Source organism: Onychomys torridus, chromosome 6 (assembly GCF_903995425.1).
Source record: "Onychomys torridus chromosome 6, mOncTor1.1, whole genome shotgun sequence".
NCBI lineage: Eukaryota > Metazoa > Chordata > Mammalia > Rodentia > Cricetidae > Onychomys > Onychomys torridus.
The window spans coordinates 29846368-29850095 of record NC_050448.1 but is presented as its reverse complement, the minus strand read 5'-3'; the positions used below and the strand labels follow the sequence as shown (position 1 = coordinate 29850095).

At 39.6% G+C, this 3728-nt stretch overlaps 1 non-coding gene across 1 annotated transcript; it reads right to left on the bottom strand.

Annotated features, from left to right (window-relative positions):
* Positions 1-793: 793 nt before the first annotated feature.
* LOC118586465 lies at positions 794-921 on the bottom strand. The gene has a single exon (XR_004945348.1). It is a non-coding gene; the product is annotated as a U6atac minor spliceosomal RNA (small nuclear RNA).
* Positions 922-3728: the final 2807 nt, after the last annotated feature.

Here is a 3728-nt window from a genome sequence, read left to right as displayed (position 1 = left end):
ATAGTCGTGTGGCTGTATTAGCTACTTCGTCATCACTGTGACCAAACACTTTTCATAAAAATGCAACTTCAGGGAGAGACAATTTATTTTGGCTGACAGTTCAAGCTATGGTCTTTCAGGACAGAGAAGGCTTGGCAGTGGGGAGCTGTATCAGTGATGACAGAAACATGGAACAACTGCTCTTTTCATCTGTCACCCACCAAAAGACAGAGAACTCAGGTGGTAAGGCTGGTGGAATCTAACTCTCATGACCCAGTCACCGCCCCCCCCCCCCCCCCGATCCACTTCGTTCAACAAGGCCCCCTTCCTAAAGACTCTACAAGCTCCCCAAATGGCACCATTAGCTAGTGTTCAGATATGAGATCCTTTTACACAAAAACCACAGCCCCGACTTTTGCTCTCAGCGGGCACTGATGGGGCAGAAGCTCTTTTGCTGGTTGACTTTCCTGTTTCAGAGACCTGCACTTCTGGATCCACAGGCTGGGGAGTCTGGGCTTGCAAAATGACTGAAATAGGAGCTTGGCAGGAGAGAGGTTTATATCTGATTACAGTCAAATGGTTTGATAACTGCAGAGAACACTGGAAAACACAAGGATGCACACTGATATTTGGTATGTTCTCCAGTACACAGACCCCTCATATACCCAATAAAGAAGTCCTATAGGTTTTAAATTGTACACTAAAAGTATGTTTAATCAGGTTACTTGGAAAGCCTGTAAGGGTTTTTGGAGACGATATGTTTCCAAACTTTTTCACAGGGTCTTTTCCCTACCTTTTATCTCCTGTTTTTTACAAAAAGAAATAACAGTGGTTCTGTGACATAAACCATGTGGCGATGCCTTCAGTTTGTTCATATTTTAGGATGCAGGGCCTCTTCTATCCTTGTCAATGGGGGTGCAAACCTCTCCCCTCATACAGCACATCCTCTGTCTGTAATTTCCTTAAGATACCTCATGACTTTTCTGCTTCAATCATTATCAAAACCAAAAACCATGTGATCTCCATTAACAAAATCTTTGAGGGTCTGTTTTCAAATTGGAAACAGTTTTGACAAAAATGATAGCTACGCGCACTTTTAATTAACACAAGCTCAATTATGAAGCAAAACAACCTAAGAATTATTTATTTGTACAAAAAAGCAATGTTCACATTTCTATCAAGTTTCTTGCTTATAAGTTCAGGAAAGTTGCATTGCCAAACCTGTTATGTGTTGTACTAAAACAGGCATGAATGAATGTAATACTTCCTGCAGTAAGTATACCAGGGCTAGATTCCAAATACCTGATACTAGATTTCATGCTCTAAATGTGGTTATTTCACTAGTGAATACTGTCAGCTTTGGGGTAATGTAATAGCTAGTGGCAATTTAGTAGACTACTCTATTTCACAAGACCTGCAAGTTACAACTGCTAAGATTTCTAGCCAGAAAGCTTATCATTACTGAGCCACTTGGTTCTTATGTCTTTGTAGAAGTATTGGGCCTTAATCTTATCCCTATAGTTTTGCTGTGTTGACTTGGAAAAATTATTCCAGCTTTGTAGTTCCAATTTCTTTATTTCTAAAATTATGACAAAATATTCACCTTTTCTTGGCAGTTTTATATGAGTTTATACATTTAAAGTACTTAGTAGAGAAACTGATAAATTATTCCCCCAAATTGTAAATAGAAAAGGAATAAAAACCGTGACTATGAATGTATCATCATCTTTTTCATCTCTAGTTCTAAAAAGGTTATAATATCTTTACTCTAGTAACAGTATATGTGACACACACACACACACACACACACACGCACACGAGAGGGGGGGAGCAACACCTACTACTTTGAAATTATTTCTCTATTCCTTTCTAGCCAAAACAGAAACTCAGATGTTCCCTCCTGTTTGGTTAAAAGAACAGTAGTAACCTTTTAGGTAAATCATTTAAATACTATAGTAGCCTTGTAGTTTCTTACTTTTAAAGAATATTTCTGTAATATTTCAGGATGAGAGATTCTTGATATTTGATACTCTTTGGCCAGAAGCTTTTCCACAGTTGCTTTTAGATGTGGGCTGTTCAGCTGCTCACTACAGCTGGAAGCTACAAAGCTTGTGGATATTATGAAATACCGACTAGACACTGCCATTTCTTCATGTGTTTACATATATATGTTCATCTGATGCCAAAGTTGTGTCTGTGTTTCCAGAGACTTGCTTTTTTTTTCAAAGCCTGTTCATAGAACATATGATATCCATTATGATTAGCATATATATATATAAGACAGGTTACAGTTTGCTGAAAATCTTGTATTTTCTAGGTGTTGACATTCTGAGTTAGTATTCATGCCACAGTTTCCTGGATGATGCTCATTTCTATGACTCAGGGCTATAATTGACACATTCCAACCATTTGATAACAGTTAGGAACCCAAGTCAACACATGAGGTATGATCTAAAGCAGCCATGGTACTGAGGCATTACCCTTTCCTATATCAACTTTTAAGTTTTCAAATAGAAGATACTGACTGATGGTTTGAAGTTGGGGAAAAAAAGAAAGAATGCCTAGGGGAAATATATTCAGACCTTCTGAACCCAAATGTGGTGACTGCAATAGTAAGATGATTTTCCTTTCTGAATTTGCAATGTTTTCTTCTGAGCTGCTGGTCTTGCGGCACTGGATTAACTTGAAATCCTCACTTGAAGTGAAGAAAGAGAGGAAGACCAGAGCATTCAGCTGCACACAGTCTCGGAGCAGAGTCTGCCCTTGAAAGCACTTCCTGCTGCCTTGACAATTTCTCTGTCTCTCAGACTATGGAAATAATGACTTCGGTAGAGTTGCTATTCTTCCTGTTCTATGTTGTAGTCTTTCTCCCTGGCCGTATTTTTTTCCCCTTAATTAGGATGATCTGCCATTTTCCACTATTGCAAGCTATGTAAAAGCCATGATTTGCCAGGCTGCTAGGTGGCAAGCGAAATGATCAGTGAGACATGCTTCTGGCAGGAGAATGAAATCATTTTTTTATGTTAAATAAAATAACTGCAGGATTCTACCCATAGCCCAGGTCTGACTGAGGAATGATAAAAGAGGAAGTCAGAGGGTGGAGCTCTTTGATCAAATGGATTGCCTTTAGACAAAGCTCATAAGGAAGAATCCCTGGGCCAAAGCCACACAGCTGTAAGCTCAAATGCAGTATTTTTTTAAAGCCACTTACAGGAGTTGGAGATTAACAAAACAAAGTCTCATTAGGGACCCAGATAGGAAGCTACAAAAGGACAGATTTGTTTTCCTGCACATGCTGTGTCATGGTAGAAATACACTTTAGGGAAATATAATGCTATGTGTGCTATACTTGTCTAAAGAAGTGTTCCAAGGGACCCCAAATGCCATTTCAAAATGTTCCTGTGTGCTAGCCAAAACATGCTGATGGGTTGGGCAAAAGGTCTGACCTCTTTCTGTGTTTTCATATTTGCTTCAAGACTTTAGTCTTAACTCCCAGTAGTCCGCAGAGGAACTGAATATGGACAGAATGAGCTGGAGCACTGTGGGAGTCTGGGCAAATAGGGGCAGTCTAGAGAATTCTTTACCATGATTCATTTCTCTCAAGTGAAGCGGATACTCGCTTTCCTTAAATTGCTGCAGTGCCGGAAACAGCGTGGTTGTGCCCTTGCAAAATGAATGAAGACCCACAGATGCATCAATCTTCAAAGGGCTTTCATTTTCCCTGTGTAACAAGCAGGTTTGCTGGGCTA